This window comes from Vigna umbellata, chromosome 3 (assembly GCF_029865625.1).
Source record: "Vigna umbellata cultivar VRB3 chromosome 3, Vumbellata_1.0, whole genome shotgun sequence".
Lineage (NCBI taxonomy): Eukaryota > Viridiplantae > Streptophyta > Magnoliopsida > Fabales > Fabaceae > Vigna > Vigna umbellata.
In genome coordinates this window covers 44,078,923-44,103,375 of record NC_142167.1, presented here as the reverse complement: position 1 = coordinate 44,103,375, position 24,453 = coordinate 44,078,923, and the positions used below count along the sequence as shown (strand labels likewise).

Sequence of the window (24,453 nt, the reverse complement as noted above, 5' to 3'; positions counted from 1 at the left end):
CATAGTTTGTCATATAAAATTATTTTGTTGAATGTTTTGTATAGATATATATACATTAAAAAATTAAACCACAAACTTTATGAAGTTTAAAATTAATTTCACGTAATAAAAGAACTAACTTTTTTTAGTGACAATCCTTGTTAGGTAAAATTGTTATAAATATCATATATGTACAAGAACTAAATGTAATCCTAACGATTATAAAATCTGATTTTTTTTAACCTTTTAGATTAAATTAATATTTTAAAATCAGACTTATCTTTATCCAACAAAGATAGTTTTTATTGAATTATTTATCATAATTGAGTTGATTGTAATAAAAAAGAATTAAATAATAGATACAATATTTTTAAATAAATATAATGTTATAATTTATAATACTAAAATTAAAATTATTATTGTATTTAATTATTACATATAAAATAAATAAAATTTATAATAATTATAATAATAAATAAATTACATCAATGTCTCTTAATAAGAAACTAATAAAAAAGACAAATGAATATAATTTAAAATATATGAAAATACATAAAAATATATAAATTGATGTAAATGACTAAATTATATGTTTCATAAAAAGAATTCTAAAAGAATTATATAACTTTATAAATAATAAATATTAATTTTATTAAATTTGGAAAATTAAAAAAGTTAAAAAGTGTTATTAAGTAAAAATTTTAACATGTTCACACCAATTAAAAAAAATTTAATTTTGATCACAAATCTTAATCGAATGATATTGATTTAAACTAGTGACAAAATAGATTACCATCTATAAATAAATTCGTTAGTCCATCAAAATTTTATAAATTAAATGAAATTTTTTAACTTTTAAACGTATTTTATGTCAATATCTCTAAACCGTCAAATTTACAAACCAAAATTAAGATGAAAAAATTATCAAAACAAAATTTAGAAATTAAGGAATAATTGTATAAAAACATTATTATTAAACTAATTAATATAGAAATAGTTATGAAGTAAAAAATTAATTTTATTGGCAAAAAAATATAATTACACATGCATCAATTATGGTTATAAGTTATTACTAACAAACATAAAATGAAAGCTGGATAAAAAATAAAGATGACTTGTGATTTCTTGTATGATGATATTATGTTTCTGGACGTTAAATTTTGTAAAAAGAAAAGCCCATGGGCTGGCCCTGGCCTATAGGGCTTTAGGGGCTTTTAGCCTTGTGAGCTTTTTTAATGAAGAGTTTTTTTGGCCCTGTGGTCTTTTTTGGCCCCAACCCACATGGGCTAGGGCCAAATCTTATTAAAGGGGCTCATTTGACAGCTTTATTTAAAACTAAGAGGACTAAAACGAACAAATCTTTCGAAGATGGACGAAACCCAATATTGCTTGATAGTTTAGGGACTAAAAACATATTTAACCATTTTCTATTTGTCGGGAATGTTTTTGTTTTTTTTTAACTTTAAAATAATATTTAAAATAGTTACATTTTTGATTTTTGAGCTGAAAATTTTTGTGAGGAGGTTCATGATTTTTTGATTCTTCATACAAATTTTCATTTCATTTAGAGTTCGTTGGAGCATACTCTCAGTTTTACAAATACTTATGTTTTGATGTGTATGGTGTATGAAGAACAATCAACCAAACGAAAACTTGAAAATCATAAAACCATACTAACCTTGAAGGTGAGTTTGGGGCTGAAACGAAACGAAATGAACATCCTAAAGCGTTTATTCAAAGAGCTGAAGAACACATGTGCCCAAAATCAATTCGTCAAAACGAAAGAAAATCATACCTAAGCACTTAACGTAAATGGAAGAAAGAGAGCAACGGCGCACACCACAAACAAAAAAGCTTCTATTTGAAAATGCATCTATTTGCAAAATTTAATCCTAAACAGATGTTATTATCTCGGTTATTTTTTTAACCGAGGCAGTAAGGGTCTATGACCTCAGTTCTATAAAGAACCAATGCCTAAACCCTCTAAAAAAAATCAGTTATTTTATGCCTTGGTTCTCTAAACAACCGAGGTCGTAGACTTTTGCAATAATTACAAAAATGTCACCGCGCTAGTTTTAGGCACTAGTAGAAAAAGAAGAAAAGACACCGGTTCATATTGTTTATAGGCATCGGTTTTGAAACCGAGGCATATACGACCGAGGTAAAAAAGGTAGGCTATATGCCTCGGTCACGGACCGAAATAAAACAAGATAGGATTATGCCTCGGTTTTTAGAGAACCGAAGCAGTAACGTGTTCTTTTTTTTTCAGATTTTAGAACTCGCCACCATCAATCAGTGAGATTCAATTTCTGAGGCTGAATCTGAATGTAAGAAAACCCAAAAAATTATCAGCAGGAAGACAAGACCCTCGCCACCGTCACCACCGACACCAGTTTCCTTTGCTCACCGCCGATCCGCACCGGGGTCCAGTGGTTCAAGCCTCGTTCCTCGATCTGCACCGTGGTCCAGTGGTTCAAGCCCTCTGCTCGCCGCCGATCCGCACCGGGGTCCAGTGGTTCAAGCCCTCTACTCGCCGCCGATCCGCACCGAGGTCCAGTGGTTCAAGCCGTCTACTCGCCGCCGATCCGTACCGGGGTCCAGTGGTTCAAGCCGTCTACTCGTCGCCGATCCGCACTGAGGTCCAGTGGTTCAAGCCCACTACTCGCCACTGATCCACACCGGGGTTCAGTGGTTCAAGCCCTCTACTCGCCGCCGATCTGCACCGGGGTTCAGTGGTTCAAGCCCTGCTTTCCACGGCCACTACGGTTCAATGGTTCAGTGGTTCAGGCATGGAGGCGACGATGGTGGAGGCAGCTCGCGGAGGCGGCAATGGTGGTGGCAGCTTGCGGCGGCGGCAATGGTGGTGGCAGCTTGCGGCGGCGACGATGGTGAAGGCAGCTCGCGGCGGCAACAATGGTGGAGGCAGTGAAGAACCAAGGAGGAAGAAGCTTATATATTTTAAACGAGAAAGAAGAAGAAGCAGAAGCTCAGCCTTGCGAGAAGAAATGAGTGCACAGAAAGTTAAAGAAAAGCAGAAGCGCGCAGAGGCAATATATGCCTTAAAAACCCGAAGTAGTTGCACAATATATACCTCGGTCAGTAGAGGAACCGCAGCCGAACGAGCTTTTGACACCGTGCTTAGAAAAATCGAAGTCGTAGTTTTTAATAAATACGCCTCGGTTCTGCTGGAAACCGAAGTAATATCAACTTTTTCCAAAAGTTGTCAGCGAGTTTCAGTGAGTTGTCAGTGTCACGAGGCTTTATGCCTCGGTCCTTCGTTAAACCGAGGTAGTATTACCTTAGGTTAGGCACCGGTTTAGAGCACAACTGAGGTGGTAGGCCATTTATGTTTCGGTTCTACATGCAACCGAGACCTATAATGTTATCTTATTTACCAATCTGCCACCGTGTTGTTATAGACAACGGGTTGGTATAAAATGAGGCATATTGTGCGATTTTAAAAGCAATAATTGTACTAGTGAGACATCTATTCTTTTTGAACCGAGGTATTTATCTTTGCGAAAAATTGTAAAAATACCACCACGCCATTTTTTATTTCGGTTCCAACTAAATCAGTGTCAAATACACGAGTTAAATGTTTTTTTTTATTTACTAGTGAATAATTATTTATATAATAATATAATGATACTGAAAACTCAAACCATATGTGATGGATGGTTTATTCTAATTTACTAGTATAAAAAGGGTTTGTAATGTGAACAGTTGTATGTCGCATTTAGAAAAAATTGACATTAAAAATACAATTTTATAAATATTTTTGTTCAAATTGATGATGATCAATAAAATCGGACATCGATTTTTAATTTAGTGTCGGTCCTAATACTAATAAATGTTGAATAACATTCATTATAAAACTTTTTGAAATTATTAACAAAATTTTATAATTGAAAAAACAAATTCGTTAATAAATTTGAAATTTTAAAAGTTGTAAAAAAATACAAAAATAAAATTAACAAATAATATATATTTTATTTATCATTTTTTATCAGTGAAATTTGTCCATAATTTAAATTTAAAATTCATCAATAAAATTTATCAATAAAATTCATCGATAATTTTAAATATTTATTATCAAAAGTGATTTTGGAATTTTAAATTATTCATTTAAATTATAAATTATTTTTATTTCATTATTTTTCATATTTTGTGCTAATTAATTAATTCATTCATTCATTTAAATTTTATTTATAAAATTAATCTTAATTACTGATAAATTTATTATCAACAAAATTTAATAATAAATTTAACAGTAATATATATTTTATTTATTGATAAAATTTGTCGAAGATTTTTCATTAGTAATGTAAAATGCTTTTTACTAAAAGTGATGTTAGTATTTTAAATTATAAATTTTAATCATTAATTATTTTTATTTTATTATTTGTTTCATATTTTGTGCTAATTAATTAATTCATTCATTTAAATTTTATTTGTAAAAGTAATTTTAATTATAGGAAAATATTTACATAATTTTTTTCTTTTATACTTCATCATTAATTATTGCTATTTTATTACTTTTTAAATTTTTATGTTAATTAATTAATTATTTAATTTAAATTTATTGATACAACTAATTTTAATTGTAAGGAAACATTTATCCCATTTTTTTCTTTTATAGTATAAGATTTTTCTTCAAAATTAATTATTGATGTTTTTTACTCTTTTAATATTTGGGTTAATTAATTAATTAATTTATTTATTTAAATTTTATTGATAAAACTAATTTTATTTGAATGGAAAGATTTATCCCTTTTTTTTCCTTTTATAGTATAACATTTTTTTCCATCATTAATCATTAATATTTTATTTCTCTTTTAATTTTTAAGCTAATTAATAAATGAATTCATTTAAATTTTATTATTAAAAATAGTATTAACTATAAGGAAACATTTATCCAAAATTTCTTTTCTTTTATAGTATAAGATTTTTTTCGCAATTATTTATGGATATTTTTTTTACTCTTTTAAGTTTTGGGTTAATTAATTAAATAATTCATTTAAATTTTATCGATAAAAGTTAATTTTAAATATAGAAAAACATTTTATTCCAAAGTTTTTTTATAATATAATATTTTTTCACCATTAATTATGGTTATTTTTGTACTCTTTTGATTTTTGTGTTAATGAATTAATTAGTTCATTTAAATTTTATTGAAAAAACTAAATGTAATTGTATAGAAACATTTATCTCAATTGGTTTTTTGTTTTTTGACTTATAATTAGGTAAACCTTAATTAAATGTCAATTTTAAAATATATAAATACAGAGATAAAATAAAGAGTTAGGTGATGATATTTATTGTAAATTTAAGATTTTGCTATGATAATCCATCACCCATTACTTACTTGCGCGAAGTGCCTTTGAAATACTTGGAATTTGAAGATTTGGAATTTGAAGATGAAGAACTGGGGATATTTTTTTAACACATGCCTAAGATGATGTTTTAGAGGATTGGAAGAAAAATGTGAAGGATTGTTTGTATTGTAATTCTTGACCTCACACTTGAAAAAAGAAATATATATATATATATATATATATATATATATATATATATATATATATATATATATATATATATATATATATATATATATATATATATATATATGGGTTTGCTAACACGCATACGCCTGTTTTTCAGTTGGTACATTTTAGCAATGTGTACTGGGTTTTAGTAGACAAAAACACCTTTATATATCATGAATTTTAAGTTTTAAAGTTAAGGGTATTTTAATAATTTTCATTCTCAAAACTTAAAAAAAAAAAAAGAAACCCCCGAAACCCTTCCTCACCTCTCTCATTCCTCTCAACCTACTTTCTTTCATCTCTCTCACTTCAACCTTTTCTTTGTCATCTCAGGGTTAGGCGCCAATGAGCACATTAAACTATCCATGTGGCTAAGAGTCCTCACAGTCCAGGCACAACGACGCAATTATCAGGGGCGCGCTCTACCACTGAGCTAATAGCCCGTCGTGCGGGCCTCCCGCCGGGGCCTGCTATGCCAAAAGCAAGAGAAACCCCATCCCTATCTTTCCTTTTTTCACTCCCATCCATGTCGCCACACGGGGGCGACATGGATGGGGGTGAAAAAAGAGCTCCTATCAACTTGTTCTGACCTAGGATAATAAGCTCATGAGTTTAGTCTTACTTCACCAGCGAGAAACGAAAGAAGACTTCCATCTCCAAATTTTATTCAGACATAACTCGCTTCTTTTTGGGTGTGACGTAGTGTCAAATTACCCAACAAGCATTAGCTCTCCCTGAAAAGGAGGTGATCCAGCCGCACCTTCCAGTACGGCTACCTTGTTACGACTTCACTCCGGTCACTAGCCCTGCCTTCGGCATCCCCCTCCTTGCAGTTAAGGTAACGACTTCGGGCATGGCCAGCTCCCATAGTGTGACGGGCGGTGTGTACAAGGCCCGGGAACGAATTCACCGCCGTATGGCTGACCGGCGATTATTAGCGATTCCGGCTTCATGCAGGCGAGTTGCAGCCTACAATTCGATCTAAGGATGGGGTTTTGGAGTTAGCTCACCCTCGCGGGATCGCAATCCTTTGTCCCGTCCATTGTAGCACGTGTGTCGCCCAGGGCATAAGGGGCATGATGACTTGACGTCATCCTCACCTTCCTCCAGCTTATCACCGATAGTCTGCTGAGGGTTCCAAACTCAATCTTGGCAACTAAACACAAGGGTTGCGCTCGTTGCGGGACTTAACCCAACACCAGTCCCAATTGAAAAAATCAAAAACACTTACCGTTAAACAATCTTACAACAAATGATTTTATAATGAGTTTTCATTTTATAATTTTTGTCTTATCTAATTTTATCCAATTTTTACAAGCATAAAGGAATTGGTAATTGACTTGGGAAAAATCAGAAATACTCTCTGTTAAACAATTTTTTACAAAAAAAATGATTTTATAATGAGTTTTCATTTTATAATTTTTGTCTTATCTAATTTTATCTAATTTTCATAAGCATAATGACATCAAATTTTCATAAGGACAATGACATCAAAGGAATTGGTAATTGGCCTGGAAAAAAAATCAGAAACACTCGTTGTTAAACAATTTCTTACAAAAAATAATTTTATAATGAGTTTTCATTTTATAATTTTGTCGTATATAATTTTATCTAATTTTCACAAGCATAATGACATCCGAAAGAATTGGTAATTGGTCTGGAGGGTTTTTCTTAGAGATGATGATTCAACATATGCAGATGATGAAATTAGAGAGGTTAGGAAAGATGGTGAAATTGAAGAGATCTTGAATGAACCTTTGCCTAAAGGTGAATATGTCAATGACTCCACTCTTTACAAAGGCAAATTGTTTAACACAAGTGTTTCTGATTTTTTCAAATGGGGCTATAGGGATGACAGAGAAAATGTTAGAGTGAGAGAGATGAAAGAGAAAGGGTTGAGAGGAATGAGAGAGGTAAGTAAGGGTTTGGGGGTTTCTTCTTTTTTTTTTAATTTTGAGAATGAAAATTATTAAAATATCCTTAACCTTAAAACTTAGAATCCATAAGGGTATTTTTGTCTACTAAAAGCCGATACACATTACTAAAATCTACCAACTGAAAAACTGAAAAACAGGCGACATTAGCAAACTCCATGTATATATATATATATATATATATATATATATATATATATATATATATATATATATATATAATAAATTTAAGGAAAATTTTTGCAAGAAATTAAATTTTGCATTAATTATTGAAATCAAGACTAAATGTATAGTAAAAAATGGGTATTGATGCTAATCAAGAATAAATCAGATATCAGGTATTAAATACCGATAACAATTATTGTAGATAATTTCACAGTCACTATATAAGAAGGCAGCAAGAATTACATATCCATTCGAAGCGGTTGTTTGATTATCCACTAATCTTATACATGTACATGATGACAACGCTTCTACGTTATTCATCTTTTCTCATTGTCTTGGTATTTCTTCAAAATATTTCCTTTTCAAAAGCCCTTAAAAGCAGTTTCAGTGTGGAGATGATCCACCGTGATTCACCAAAATCACCATTTTATCGTCCCACGGAAACTCATTTCCAACGAGTTGAAAATGCCATTCTTCGTTCCATCGATCGTGCTAATTACTTCAACCTAGACTCAAACGATGTTGAGGGCACTGTAACACCAGTTTCAGGAGAATACCTGCTGAACTATTCAGTTGGAACTCCACCAGTCCAAATCCTTGGTATAGTTGATACTGGTTCCAGGTCTATTTGGATGCAATGTCAACCTTGTAAAAACTGTTACAAACAAGACAGACCCATATTTGATCCTTCAACTTCAAAGACATACAGTAGTATCCCTTGTGTTGCTGCTGCATGTGTAAGCGGGACAAATACGTTTTGCAATTTTAACAATGGAAAGCACTGTGCATATAAAGTGTCCTATGGTGATGGATCAACCTCAGAAGGAGATGTCAGTTGGGACACCATTACTCTAACTTCCAGTACTAAAAATGTTCCTGTAGCATTGCCCCAAACTGTGATTGGATGTGGACACAACAACGTTGGAACCTTTGGTGAGCAAGGCTCTGGCGTAGTTGGCCTTGGAAACGCACCTTTCTCACTTGCAGGTCAGTTAAAACCTAGAACAGGTGGAACGTTTTCCTATTGTTTGACGCCAATGTATGAAGGAAATGCAAAACCTAGCTATCTCCATTTTGGAGATCGTAACGAGGTTATTGAAGGTACCGTTTCAACTCCTTTAGTCACAAACCTAGGACGGCCAACCAAGTACTACGTGGTGATGGAAGCAATCAGTGTGGGAAGCAAGAGAATAGAGTTTCCCAGAAATGGTGAAGATGGAAACATCTTTATTGACTCAGGGACGACACTCACTTATTTGCCAGATGAGGTTTACTCAGGTTTGGAAGGAGAAATGGTAAATTTAGTTAAATTACCTCGTACTGATAGTCCGGTAAAACAATTGAAGTTGTGCTTCGATATTACACCTGATGAAGATTATCATATACCCACAGTGTTTGCACATTTTAAAGGTGGTGGAACTGTGAAATTGTATTCTGTAAACACCTTTATGAAGGTCAGGGAAACTACCATATGTTTGGCTTTCCGTTCAGGTTCTAAAGCCATTTTTGGGAATGTGGCACAGCAGGACATCTTGGTTGGCTATGACACACTACACAACACAATGACATTTCTCAACACAGATTGTACCTCCGAGTCATAGAAAATTCAATGAAAGCACAGTATTTACCATGTGACAAGTAAACTAGAATATTACTTCCACATGCTATTAGGTAGTTGAAAAAACTTTTTATATTATTTCCAAAAATCGCAAGGATGAAATTTGGTGATTGAAAACATGTTTTACATTATTTTCAAAAAAGGCAAGGATGAAATAAATATATTTTTAGTTTATGGACAAATCACGTTTTTGAAATAGTTTGAAGATAAAAAATATATTAAATACTTTATTTCTAATTGTATCTATTAATTTATCTCTACTTAAAGACTAATATTATTTGTTTCTTTATTTATAATTATATAATTTAATTTATCTTTAATTGCATATTAATGTTTTTATTTGTTTATAATTATGTCATTTAATTTATTTTTAACTACGTATTAGTCATGTTTACTAATTCATAATTATGTCATTTAATCCACATTAGTCTTCTATATTCATTTAGAATTTCATTTAATTTATATTTAATTACAAAGAATCCTCTTAACATGAAATAAGGTAGATAATAAGAAGTGGAATGCAGTGAGATTATAGTTATAAATCAAATCCTAGACGTGTATTGTAATTTAAATTTATTAAAATTCACATTTAAAGCTTACAAAAATCTCATTCATTTTCATGCCTTTCTTTCACGTATCCTTTATTCTTATACATAAAACTCTTAACATTGTATTTATATGCTTTTATCTTTATACTAAATTATGAATCATTACGAGGTAAACTATAAACCTACATAGGTTATGATTAATGGTCTCTATAAAAAAAATTATTTCGTAATAAAATAATTACCCCTAATTTGTAATTAAATAATAATTATTTATATAATAATGTAATATTACAAATTATATGTGATGGATATTGCAAAGGTTTATTCTGATTTAAGGACTTATGATTTAACCAGTTATATATATAGCATGTAGAAAAATTTAACATTATAAATGGATGCTTATATTTTTGTAAATATTTCCTTTAAATTGACTATGAATCTCTTGATAACAAATATCAATTTTTTAATTTAGTGTCGACTCTAAGAGCAATATGTTTTCTTTGATAAATTTAAATTATCAACATATTTTACTGTTATATTTTGAAATTTTAGTTACCGAGATTTAAAACTATAAAAAATTCAGAAATAAATCCATCACTAATATATATTTTATTTTATGATTTTTTTAGTAAAATTTGTCCGTAACTAAAATTTTAAAATCCATCAATAAATTTATTGATAATATAAATGCTTATTATAAAAAGTGATGTTCGTATTTTGAATTATGCATTGTAATTATTAATTATTTTTCTTTTATTATTCTTTTATATTTTGTGTTAAATAATTAATTAATTCATTTATATTTTATTTGTAAATATAATTTAAATTATAGAAAAGTATTTACAATAAATTTTTTTCTTTTATACTATGTTAATGTTTTCATCATTAATTATTGATATTTTATTGTTTTTTTAATTTTTATGTTAATTAGTTCATTAATTTAATTCAATTTTATTGATAAAACTAATTTTAATTGTAAGGAAACATTTATCCCAATTTCTTTTTCTTTTATAGTATAACTCTTTTTCAAAATTAATTATCGATAATTTTTACTCTTTTTTTTGGGTTAATTGATTAATTAATTTATTTAAATTTTATTGATAAAATTAATTTTATTTGAAAGAAAACATTTATCCCAATTTTTTTCATCATATATTTTATTACTCTTTTAATTTTTGAGTTAAATAATTAATGAATTAATTTAAATTTTATTGTTAAAAATAATTTTAACTATAAGGAAACATTTATCTAAAATTTCTTTCTTTTATAGTATAAGAGTTTTTTTCCCAATTATTTATTGATATTTTATTACTCTTTTAATTTTTAGTTGAATTAACTAACTAATTCATTTCAATTTTATTGATAAAAGTTAGTTTTAAATATAGGAAAACATTTTATTCCAAATTTTTATATTATAATATTTATTTTCATTAATGAATTAATTAATTTAAATTGTATTGATAAAACTAATTTAATTGTAAAGAAACATTTATCTCAAATTTCTTTTCTTTTATAGTATAAGATTATTTTCGCAATTAATTATTAATAATTTTTTTCTTTTTAATTTTTTGTTAATTTAATTAATTCATTCATTCAAATTTTATTTCTAAAAGTAATTTTAATTATAAGAAAAAAATTATCTCAAATTTTGTTTCTATTATAGTATAAGATTTTTTCAGAATTAGTTATTGATATTTTATTACGCTTTTAAATTTTGTGTTAATTAATTAATTCATTTACCTTTTATTGATAAAAAAATAATTTTAATTATAAGAAAAAATTTAACCCAAATTTTCTTTCTTTTTAATAATATAAGATTTTATTATTAATAAATTATTTATTATTGAATTATTTAAGAATAATAAATTTTAATTGATAAGAGAATGAGCCTTATATGTTGGCTCAATAGAAAAGTTCATCAAAAATAGAGCTGTCTAAATGACTTATTTATTTTATTTTTTTATTTATTTTAAATTGTCTCTAGATTTTAACATCACTTTAGATTAAAAAGTATTTAAAATTTGAATTAAATTTCATTTTCATTTTTTATTTTTTTAGAATTAAAAAAAATTATAATTAAGTAAGTTAGGGAAGTAACTCATTTAATTCGTGAATCTGTTGTTAACACAAGATCATTTATAAGATTAGACTATCGTCTTGATATTTTGAAGTTTAACCATTGTAAAGTTTTTAATATTGTTGAACGAGAAACGTCACGTGCAAAAACATTGTGAACTCTGAAATATTTAAAAACAAAGCTTTAAGTAAACACATTAATATCTTAATAAACAAATTATCAAATAATATTTCAGTAAAAACATCAATATATTATATGTGAGTCTTGCTAAAATGTGAGTCTTGCAAAACACACTCTTACATACACTCTTACATATATTGCTAAACGAGCTCTCGTTATATCTTACAAAATAATATACAAAATGACATTTTTGGTAAACACGGTAAAACTATAAATAACACTCCAAAAACATGTGTTAATTACTAACACTGTCCTAAACATGCTTTCAAGATATTACTAAACAAAGCCAGGTTATATATATATATATATATAATAAATTGTTAGGTTGTCAAATTGAATTTCACTTACTAATATAAACATCATATTCTTTGAATATTTACTTTTGGTTCACAAGATCTTCAATAAAGATATATATAATTAATTGTTAGGTTTATCATTCATCTCACTTAGCTTGGAAACATATCAGAACATGGAAGAATGTTGCAAGAAATCAATTTTTACATTAATTATTGAAATCAGGATTATATGTACAGTAAAAAATGGGTGTCGATGCTAATCAAGAATATATCAGATACAATGTATTAAATACTGATAACACAGATAATTTCATTCACTATATAAGAAGGCAGCAACCATTACAAATCCATTTGAAGCGTTTGTTTGCATGTACATGATGGCAATGCTTCTACGTTATTTCTCTTTTCTCATAGTCTTTGTATTTCTTCAACACATTTCCTTCTCAAAAGCCCTTAAAAGCAGTTTCAGTGTGGAGATGATCCACCGTGATTCACCAAAATCACCATTTTATCGTCCCACGGAAACCCATTTCCAACGAGTTGAAAATGCCATTCTTCGTTCCATCCATCGTGCTAATTACTTCAACCTAGACTCAAACGATGTTGAGAGCACAGTAACACCAGCTAATGGAGAATTCCTGATGAACTATTCAGTTGGAACTCCACCAGTCCAAACCATTGGTCTAGTTGATACTGGTTCAGACTTTATTTGGATGCAATGTCAACCTTGTGAAAACTGTTACAAACAAGACAAACCCATATTTAATCCTTCAACTTCAAGGACATACAGCACTATGCCTTGTGTTGCTGCTGAATGTCTGAGTTGGAAACATACTTTTTGCAATTTTAACATTGGAAAACACTGTGCCTATAAAGCAATCTATGGTGATAAATCAACTTCAGAAGGAGATTTCAGTTGGGACACCATTACTCTAACTTCCAGTACGGAAGATGTTCCTGTAGCATTTCCCCACACTGTGATTGGATGTGGACACAACAACTATGGACTCTTTGATAAGGAAAGCTGTGGCATAGTTGGCCTTGGAATCGGACCTTTCTCACTTGCAGGTCGGTTGAAATCTCAAACAGGTGGAACGTTTTCCTATTGTATGACGCCAATGTATCAAAGCGATCCAAAACCTAGCTATCTCCATTTTGGAAATCGTGGTGAGGTTACTGTTGAAGGTGCCGTTTCAACTCCTTTAATCATAAACAAAGCACGGCCATCCATGTACTACGTGGTGATGGAAGCAATCAGTGTGAGAAGCAAGAGAATAGAGTTTCCCAGAAATGGTGAAGATGGAAACATCTTTATTGACTCAGGGACAACGATCACTTATTTGCCAGCTGAGGTTTACTCAAGTTTGGAAAGAGAAATGCTACGTGCAGTTGATTTACCTCGTACTATTAGCCCAATAAAAAGTTTGAAGTTGTGCTTCCTAATTACACCTGGTGAAGAATATCATACACCGACAGTGTTTGCACATTTTAAAGGTGGTGGAGTTGTGGAATTGAATTTTCTCAACACCTTTCTCAAGGTCAAGAACAATGTCATATGTTTGGCTTTCGGTCCAGGTTCACAACCCGTGTTGGGGAATTTGGCACAGCAGGACATCTTGGTTGGCTATGACACACAACATAACACAGTCACCTTTCTCAACACAGACTGTTCCTCCGAGTTATAGAAATTTCAAGGAAATAGTATAACTTGTTTTCTCACTCTTTATTAAACATGCAAGTTTCATTATTTCCAGGATAAACTATATATGCAGAACAGTGAATCCTTTCGGTATACCAATTGTTACTACTACATTCAATAGCTTTACATAGCATAGGATTTGAAAACTAAAACATTTGAAACATTTCTTCTTCATTAACGAAACCGTAATACAACTCTATATTTCAAATACTCAGCTTTTGCACCAAAGTAGACAAATATGCCTTCTTTATTACCAAAATAGGCAAAATTTGACCGAAAGTGAAGTCGTGGGGCCAAAACGACTTCAAAAGAAGAAGTCGTGCTCCCCTGCACGACTTCACACTGTTCATAGGTACAGTGTTGAAGTCGTGCACCCCAAAAACGACTTCTGGGTCCTGTAATCGATTACATTGATTTGGTAATCGATTACAGAGTGTTGAAATGGTGACCAGGCAGAAAACGTACTGGTAATCGATTACGGCATTTCGGTAATCGATTACCATCTTGATTGTGTAGCAAGAAGCACTCTGCGCTCTGTGCGAGCAGTGGACGCTCGTCAAGCGAGCAGAAGAGGACGCTCGTCCAGCAAAGACGCGCAGTGGACGCTCGTCTTGCAAGCAGAAGTGGACGCTCGTCCAGCGAAGACGCACGAGAGGACGCTCGTCCAACGAGAAGAGAACGCTCGCCTTGTGGACACAAGAGAGGACGCTCGTCCAGCTAAAAGAGGGGCGCCGGGCGCCAGTTTTTGCGAGAAGCTCGCGCCCGGGCGTCGTGTAGGGTGGTCACGATTTCAACACTCTGTAATCGATTACCGTTACGTCGTAATCGATTACCATCGTGAGAAGTCGTTTTTGGGGTGCACGACTTCAACACTGTTTATATCAATAGTGTGAAGTCATGCAGGGGCACGACTTCTTCAATTGAAGTCGTTTGGGCCCCCCACGACTTCCCCATTTTCGTAATATGATTTGAATTTGCCCATTTTAGTAATATTAGAGGCATATTTGCCTACCTTAGTGCAAAAGCCCAAATACTCATTCTCCTGTCCAACATTTTTTAACTAGAAAATCGTCACATAACCAATTTTTATATTTTATATTTTATATTTTTCAAATACTCATTCCCTTTTCTAGCTATTTTATCTTAGATTTTTGTCTCATAACCGATTTTTCCTTGAAATTTACCATCCTAAGCCCACTGGAAAATTTCATTCTCTCCAATTTCATCACCACAATATTGACAGTGTGACAAGTAAACTAGAATATGACTTCCACATGTTATTTGGTGGTTGAAAAAATGTTTTATATTATTTCCAAAAAAGGGCAAGCATGAAATTTGGTGATTGAAAACATGTTTTACATTATTTTCGAAAAAAAGGCTGGGATGAAATAAGTATATATTTAGTTTATGGACAAATCAGTTTTTAAAAATAGTTTGAAGATAAAAAATATATTAAACACTTTATTTCTAATTATATAATTTAGTTTATCTCTACTTAAACACTAATATTATTTATTTATTATTAATTATATAATTTAATTTATCTCTAATTACACATTTATTTTATTTATTTTGTTTATAATTATGACATTTAATTTATTTTTAAAACATATTTATTAATTTATTATTATATCATGTAATCCATCTTTATTTACATTAGTCTTCTATATTAATTTATAATTGTCATTTGATTTATCTTTAGTATACAAAGAATCCTAGTATATTTATAATATTTATATTTGTGTTATTTAATTTATTTCATCCTTTATATTAATTTATATTTTTTGTTATTTTATTTTTCTGTGATATGTTGATCTATATCGAATTATTTATTTAAAGTTCTTTCTTTAATTCTTATTTTGTTTTATTTTATATTATTTTTAACAAGATTTTGGATAAATGAAAGTAAATAATTTTTTACTCAAAGAAATTGGATAAATGAAAGTAATTTATGTGCTTTATTATTACTTGTATCTGTTTGGATAATGTGTATAGATTATTCATTAAGACAAAAATGACATATTTTAACGATCATTATGTTACGTGATCTTTCAAAATATTAAAAAATATGTTAGTTCAAAAAGAGTTATAAGTTTCCTTGCAATGAGCTAAATGAGGCCAATGTACGAGTTTTTCTGTTTGGAAAGTTACAATTTGATACATTGAGATCAAATGTAAGAACCATGGTGGATTTAAAGAAGTAATTATTAATTAAGTAAATATTTGGATAGTTCAAAATAATTCTTTGAACTAAAATTTGAGACTATTTGATACCTACTCAACCGTGAATATAAATCTTATTTGAAGATCACTAAATAACCACTATTATCTGTAAAAATAAGTATGATAATATGAAACGCTGGTAATCACTTCTCACTTAACTTTTAATATTTATAGTAAATAATAAGAAGTGGAATATGAATCCATATGATAAAGTGAGATCATAGTTATAAATCAAATCCTAGACCTCTATTGCAAATTAAATTTAGGATAAAATATATTGTTAGTCCCTCAACTATCAAGCGTTTTTGGGTTTAATCTCTCTTCTAAATTTTGTTTCATTTTTATCTCTCTCTTTGATGAAACCGTCAGATTTAGTCCTCCATGACCAACAACGTTAATTTTTTCTTAGGTGACTAACAATATGTCACATCACTTTTTCTTTTTCTTTTTCTGAAACATGTCAATCCTTCATTCTTGCATCTTCACGCCGTGAGGCTTCTCTCCCTCCCTTACTCATCTCTATCAAACTCTTCAATGTCTTCATCAATGTCGTCAACAACGCCACCACCAACACCACGATCACCTTCCTCCCCCACCCTTTCCCGTACCCCTACTCTCTCATGTTGCTTACGCAGTGATCGAAATTGGGTTTGCTTTGCAAGTCGATGGCCTTTGTGATGGAGAGTGTTGATTCGTAGTCATCTTGGTGGTTCAATTTGGGTGTGAAGAAGCTTCGTGATACTTGTGCGAAGAAGGAGATGCACAAGGATGAAAGGGATTCACGATTAGGGTTTTAATTTGAGGCTTTTCCTAGATTTTGTAGTGGTGTTTATGGGTTTCACTATGGTTGAATCGCAAGGAAAGAGATGTGCGAAGGGTTGATTTTGTTTTCTGGTTGGTGACTGATTTGGGGTGGACGAAGATGATGAGTGAGACGCTAATCGCGGCGATGTTGTTCGAAGGGGTTTTGGCTGGTTATGTGACTAGCTTTCCTTGAGGTTTTGGTCCATGATGAAGGCGCGACGGCGTTTGCGTTTCGCGATTTTGGACTCATCATAGTTGAAGGTTGTGCGAGGTGGCAATCTTGGGTTCTGTGTTTTGAAGGTGCGTTTTACCCATGATGGCTTTGAGTTAATGAAGGTTGAACGGAGTCGTGGAGGTTTCGAGTTTATTACAATGAAGAATGGAGGAATTGTGGGTGTGAGATGGAGGTTTTGTAGTAGCCTTAGCGGCGTTGATGGTGGCCATCGTGAGGTGGTATTGACAGCGTGGTGGAGCTCTTGGTGGTTGTTGACTTGAGGGACATTGACCGTGGCATACCGTTACCAGGATGAGAGGGACAAAGGTAAGTTTATGCAACGAAGGTAAGTGAACAGATGACATCAAACATGACACACCGTTAGCCACCTAAGAAAATAATTAACGTCGTTGGTCATAAAGGACTAAATCTCAGTTTCATTAAGGAAAAAGATGAAAATGAAACAAAATTTAGAAGAGAAATTAAATCCAAAAACACTTAATAGTTAAGAGACTAATAACATATTTAATCTTTAAATTTATTAAGATTCATATTTAAAGCTTAAAAAAAAAATCTCATTCATTTTCATGCCTTTCTTTCATGTGTTCTTTATTCTAATGTATAAAACTTTTAACATTATACAAAATTTATATACTTTTATCTTTATACTAAATTATGAATAATTACGAAGATGTAAACTATTAACGTACTAGTGTTCTCTATAATGTTCTCTATAAGAAAATTTTATTTCACCATGATGACTCAAATTTTCTAATTAAATAATAATTATTTATATAATAATATAATGATACATCTAGAACTTCTGAAAACTCAAACCATATGTGATGGATGGTTTATTCAAATTTACTAGTATAAAAAAAGTCTGTGACGTGAACAGTTGTACATCACATTTAGAAAATTTTGACATTAAAAATACGTGATTACAATTTTATAAATATTTTTGTTCAAATTGATGATGATCAATAAAATCAGACATCAATGTTGAATAACATTCATTATAATTTTTTTTGGAATTATTAACGAAATTTTATAATTGAAAAAAAATTCGTTAATAAATTTGAAATTTTAATTATTCATAAAAAATACAAAAATAAATTCATCAATAATATATATTTTGTTTATAGATTTATTTATAGTAAAATTTGTCCATAATTAAAATTTCAAATTCATCAATAAATTCATCATAATTTTAAATATTTATTATCAAAAGTGATGTTGGAATTTTGAATTATTCATTTTGAATTATTAATTATTTTTATTTCATTATTTTTTTCATATTTTGTGCTAATTAATTCATTTAAATTTTATTTGTAAAATTAATCTTAATTACTCACAAATTTATTAAAAATAAAATTTAAATATTAATTCAACAATATACATATTTTATTTATTAATTTTGCATCGATAATTAAGATTTTCAAATCATCCATAAAATTTATTAATAATTTATTAATAATTTAAAATATTTATTACTAAAAATGATGTTTGTATTTTCAATTATAAATTTTTAATCATTAATTATTTTTATTTTATTATTTTTTTTATATTTTGTGTTAATTAATTAATTAATTCATTTAAATTTTATTTGTAAAAGTAATTTTAATTATAGGAAAATAATTTACATAATTTTTTTGTTTTATACTTCACCATTAACTATTGAAATTTTATTACTTTTTAAATTTTTATGTTAATTAATTAATTAATTAATTTAAATTTTATTGATACAACTAATTTTAATTGTAAGGAAACATTTATCCCAGTTTTTTTTCTTTTATAGTATAAGATTTTTTTTTTCAAAATTAATTATTGATGTTTTTTACTCTTTTAATTTTTGGGTTAATTAATTAATTAATTAATTTAAATTTTATTGATAAAATGAATTTTATTTGAATGGAAATATTCATCCCATTTTTTTCCTTTTATAGTATAACATTTTTTTCCATCATTAATCATTAATATTTTATTACTCTTTGAATTTTTGAGCCAATTAATAAATGAATTCATTTAAATTTTATAGTTAAAAATAATTTTAACTATAAGGAAACATTTATCCAACATTTATAGTATAAGATATTTTTCACAATTATTTATGGATATGTTTTTACACTTTTAAGTTTTGGGTTAATTAATTAATTAATTCATTTAAATTTTTCGATAAATGTTAATTTTAAATATAGGAAAACATTTTATTCCAAAAAATTTTTATAGTATAATATTTTTTCACCATTAATTATGGTAACTTTTGTACTCTTTTTTATTTTTATGTTAACAAATTAATTAGTTCATTTAAATTTTATTGATAAAACTAATTTTAATTGTAAGAAACATTTAAAACTCCTTACTCATTGGTTGAGCATGCTCACACACAATCCGTGACATGCTCACACATAAGCTGTAATTGTTTAGAAATATATGACAAAATTATTGCAACGTTTTTAATAATGTAGTTGTATCTTTTCATGAATCAAAATTATTTGATGCATCAAAACTCTTCCATAAGTCTAACATATAGATTGATTAAAAATTAGAAAATTAAAAAAAAACATAAATAAATTATTTTAATTTTTTTTATCAAAAGTAATATATATATATATATATATATATATATATATATATATATATATATATATTATGAATTTGACTCATATTTTATTAATTATTATTGATATTCCTATCTAACACCAACAATTGCATACCCTCTCATATATTAAAATCCATCAAAATACTCTACTAGGAAATTTTCTTATATATTTGCAAACTCAATCTTATTAAGAAACACTCTTGGCCATATATATATCATAGAAAGAAATATTTCTAAAAAATATTAATATTTTTCAGCAAAACATTCTACATACAGTTTTTCAATTACTACAAATTGGGGAAAAAGCAATACATGTTAATTATAATGCTAATTCTGTGTGTAATCCAAATTTAAGATTTACTAAAAATTTTATATAATTCTTTTTCATTCATCTGCACTTAGCTTGGGAAACATACTAGAGCATGGAAGAATTTTGCAAGAAATTAAATTTTGCATTAATTACTGAAATCAAAACTAAATGTACAGTAAAAAAAAGGGTGTTGATGCTAATCAAGAATATATCATATATAAGGTATTAAATATTGTAACAATTATTGCAGATAATTTCACAGTCCTTATAAGAAGGCAGCAAGAATTACAAATCCATTTGAAGCGATTGTTTGTTTATGAACTAATCTTATGCATGTACATGATGACAATGGTTGTACGTTATTCATCTTTTCTCATAGCCTTTGTATTTCTTCAACACATTTCCTTCTCAAAAGCCCTTAAAAGCAGTTTCAGTGTGGAGATGATCCACCGTGATTCACCAAAATCACCATTTTATCGTCCCACGGAAACTCATTTCCAACGAGTTGAAAATGCCATTCTTCGTTCCATCCATCGTGCTAAATACTTCAAACTAAACTCAAACGATGTTGACGGCACTGTAACACCAGTTTCAGGAGAATTCTTGGTGAACTATTCAGTTGGAACTCCACCAGTCCAAATGCTTGGTATAGTTGATACTGGTTCAGACATGGTTTGGATTCAATGTCAGCCTTGTGAAAACTGTTACAAAGAAAACAGACCCATATTTGATCCTTCAACTTCAAGGACATACCGTAGTATGGCTTGTGTTTCTGCTTATTGTCTGAGTGCGCCACATAGTTTTTGCAATTTTAACCATGGAAATCACTGTGCATATAAAGTGACCTATGATGATAATACAACTTCAGAAGGAGATTTCAGTTGGGAGACCATTACTCTAACTTCCAGTACCAAAAATGTTCCTGTAGCATTTCCCGAAACTGTGATTGGATGTGGACACAACAACGTTGGACTGCTTGGTGAGCAAACCTCTGGCATAGTTGGCCTTGGCAACGGACCTTTCTCACTTGCAGGTCAGTTAAAACCTAAAACAGGTGGAACGTTTTACTATTGTTTGACGCCAATGTATGAAGGAGAACGAAAACCTAGCTATCTCCATTTTGGAGATGGTGGTGAGGTTGTTGAAGAGGCCGTTTCGACCCCTTTAATCAGAAACTCGAAAGACCCATTCTTGTACTACGTGGTGATGGAAGCAATCAGTGTGGGAAGCAAGAGAATAGAGTTTCCCAGAAATGGTGATAATGGAAACATGATAATTGACTCAGGGACAACGCTGACTTTTTTGCCAGATGAGGTTTACTCAAGTTTGGAAGAAGAAATGGTAAATGCAGTTAATTTACCTCGTATTAATAGGCCACAAGAAGGTGTGGATTTGTGCTTCGAAATTACACCTGGTCAACAATATCAAATACCAACAGTTTATGCACATTTTAAAGGTGGTGGAACTGTGAAATTGCATTCTATCAACACCTTTTTCCAGGCCAGTGAATCTGTCATATGTTTGGCTTTCCATTCAGATTCTGAAGCCATTTTGGGGAATTTGGCACAGCAGGACATCTTGGTTAGCTATGACACAGACCACGACACAATCACCTTTCTCAACACAGATTGTACCTCCGAGTTATAGAAAATTCAATGAAATACAATAACATGTTTTCTCATTCTTCATCGTCTTCTATCAATCAAAAATAAACTTTTCCTCTCAAACTTTATTAAACATGCATAATTCATTATTTCCAGATAAACTATATATGCATGTCAATCCTTTCCGTACTCTCTACCCATAATCTAATATGGATATTTCATGTAATACCAATTGTTCCTACCATATTCAATACTCAATAACTCCACATGTCTAGGAATTGAGTTGAGTTGAGTTGAGTTGATATATAGGATACGCTTGCACCTTCTCCAATGGTTCGTTCGATAATGGTCCAACAAAAGATAGAATAGAAAAATTCCCAGCACTTTCACACCTTTACTTAGATTTTTAATTCTCCCCCATTTTAATTCTCCTTTTCTAGCAATTTGATCTTAGATTTTTGTCTCATCACTGATTTTTCCTTGAAATTCACCTTCCTAAGCCCACTGAAGAATTTCATTCTCTCCAATTTCCTTTCACAATCTATATCCCTTTTATGATCTATGATATACATCTCCTTACCTTTCATTATAATTCCTTACTTAAGTCTATTGATATGTCTGAATTCATCATTGACCCAAATCTGTATATTCAATTCTAGTCTCTTTTTTTTCTATCTTTTCTTCCAAAGCTACCGTGCCATTGCCATTTGTTGTAAGCTACTCCATTTCGTTTTCACTAATACAGTGATTCCCTTGTAGACATGTTTCGTTCTTAATATTATGGCATAGTGATCACAGTGTTTACCATGTGACATGTAAACTAGAATATGACTTCGCGGAAAAAAAATGTTTTATACTATTCTCAAAAAAAGGCAAGATGAAATTTGGTGGTTGAAAAAATGTTTTACATTATTTTAAAAAAGGCAAGGATGAAATAAGTATATATTTAGTTTATGGACAAATCAGTTTTTAAAAATAGTTTGAAGATAAAAATATATATTAAATACTTCATTTCTATTTGTATCATTTAATTTATCTCTACTTAAACACTAATATACTTATTTATAATTATATAATTTAATTTATCTCTATTTACCCACTAATATTATTTATTTATAATTATATAATTTAATTAACTCTAATTACACATTACTATTATTTATTTGTTTATAATTAGGTCATTTAATTTATTTTTAACTACGTATCACTAGTGCAGCAAAGGGAAACGACAACGATTTTTTTTTATAACACGCTTCAGTTTTCAAATCGAGACATATACTGACGAGATAAAAAGATGATTACTTTTGGCCTCGGTTGCAACCGAGGTAAAAAATGGGAACTTCTACTTTGGTTCCTCATCGCCCGAAGTAGTAACGAAGAAAAAAAAAGAAAGGGGTAGAGGGCTTATTACCTCGGTTCAACCGAGGTAATAACATGGATATATGGCAGCGGTTCAAGCTAGAACCAATGCCAAAGCCCTTTAATTTTTTTTAAATCTCGTCTAACTTATGGCACTGGTTGTAGTTGAACCGAGACCATAGAGTGGCTTTCTACCTCGGTTTTTGTCACAATCAAGACTTATACTATGCGACTTTTTTTAATAACAGGTCTATTTTTGTGATATCCACTATCACAAAAACAAACATGCATACGAAATCATAAATAGAACTTTGAATTTAGCAAATTTCACATATCCAAATATATAAGGGAAAAAATATATGTTCTTCCCCCTTTGAAACCTGTTGGTGAGGTATGTTTGGATCTCATCAAATTTATTTGCTTCGTGAGTGACTTGAGGATCAATGAATCCATAGACATCATTGTACCCGAAATTGTTACTTACACCAAACATATACTTGACATCAAAAATTACATTTGATATAAGTAACTTAAAAATTAATTTCATATAAATCAATTCTCATAGACTTACATCATCCATAGTTGAATTATTGTAATATTCAACTCTTCTCTTCCCGACGCAAGCTCCGTGACATCTTGCCTATGCAGGTATATTGAGATCTCAAAGCCTCTCCAAAATACATTAGAATTATATTGAACCATCATCAGCTTATCTGCAGTGATGTAACAAAGTTTGTGTAATGCACCAAGAGGATCATCCTCCGATAAATGAATCTTCTCCTCTCTATTTGCCTGTTGTTACATCGAAAAATAGGATAAGTTTCGACATCAATAACATGTAAACTTTAAAATTTAGAAATGTAAAGTAGGAGTCCATACCGGGGGATCAAAAATAGAATCAACCAAGTGTTTAGGCTAAGCGATAAAAGATTGGAATGTTTGTGCCATAGTGAAAATCTCATATGTGGGCAGAGGAACTAAGGCATCTGGTATGATAATGTCGTCTACCGAGACCTTGACCTCATCTTTTGATAACTCCATACCATGAACAACTACCACAAACACTTTTCCATGAGCCATCAGCATCGTCCCGGTACCATCTAAAACATATAACAAACATGGACTAGTGTGGTCCATTTCGTCCCCTAGGACGACTGGTGCTGAACAACTTCCTATCTCGCTTCTCCCTTTTAGAGTAAATGTTAGATTATACAAATAATAAATTATTCAACAAAACTGTTTATTAATTTTACTTGTTGGAGGCACAACATGTTCATGTATAAGAGATGGTTGTG

At 30.1% G+C, this 24,453-nt stretch overlaps 3 pseudogenes; all 3 read left to right on the top strand.

Annotated features, from left to right (window-relative positions):
- The first annotated feature begins 7,911 nt into the window (after window positions 1-7,911).
- On the top strand, window positions 7,912-9,225 carry LOC148202611 (aspartic proteinase CDR1 pseudogene; annotated as a pseudogene).
- Window positions 9,226-12,720: 3,495 nt separating this feature from the next.
- Window positions 12,721-14,028, top strand: LOC148202610 (aspartic proteinase CDR1 pseudogene; annotated as a pseudogene).
- Window positions 14,029-20,543: 6,515 nt separating this feature from the next.
- On the top strand, window positions 20,544-21,842 carry LOC124841962 (aspartic proteinase CDR1 pseudogene; annotated as a pseudogene).
- The last annotated feature ends 2,611 nt before the right edge of the window (window positions 21,843-24,453 follow it).